Below are 286 nucleotides of genomic sequence, written 5' to 3'. Positions count from 1 at the left end.
AAGTGATTAAAGCATAATTTCTTATCTCTACTTTAAATACAAGTCTGGAAGTGTGATCAGTGTGAGAAGGCAAAAATCTTGCATATCTTGGTAATAGAAACAAAATTCACAGTAAAGAAAAAAAAAAGGCTGGTGCCCCACGCAAACTTGTTACTATATTACACACCATGGAATGAACGTGTGACCAGGTGGTGTAATGAAGTAAACAATTCACATTATCATTATTATTATGATTATTATTCTTCACATAATTTTAAATGAACTTTCTTTTTGCTCCTTACCAGTA

At 31.5% G+C, this 286-nt stretch overlaps 1 protein-coding gene across 1 annotated transcript in view; it reads left to right on the top strand.

Annotated features, from left to right (window-relative positions):
• The window catches only part of LOC119587148 (ras-related protein Rap1-like), a gene marked incomplete in the record, with an annotated part of 2,651 nt that extends 2,433 nt beyond the window's left edge, over positions 1–218 (top strand). Inside the window, 1 exon segment of the mRNA XM_037935904.1 lies at positions 1–218.
• Positions 219–286: the final 68 nt, after the last annotated feature.

Source organism: Penaeus monodon, chromosome 22 (assembly GCF_015228065.2).
Source record: "Penaeus monodon isolate SGIC_2016 chromosome 22, NSTDA_Pmon_1, whole genome shotgun sequence".
Lineage (NCBI taxonomy): Eukaryota > Metazoa > Arthropoda > Malacostraca > Decapoda > Penaeidae > Penaeus > Penaeus monodon.
The sequence above is the reverse complement of the archived record's forward strand: the minus strand, read 5'-3'. Positions and strand labels throughout refer to the sequence as shown.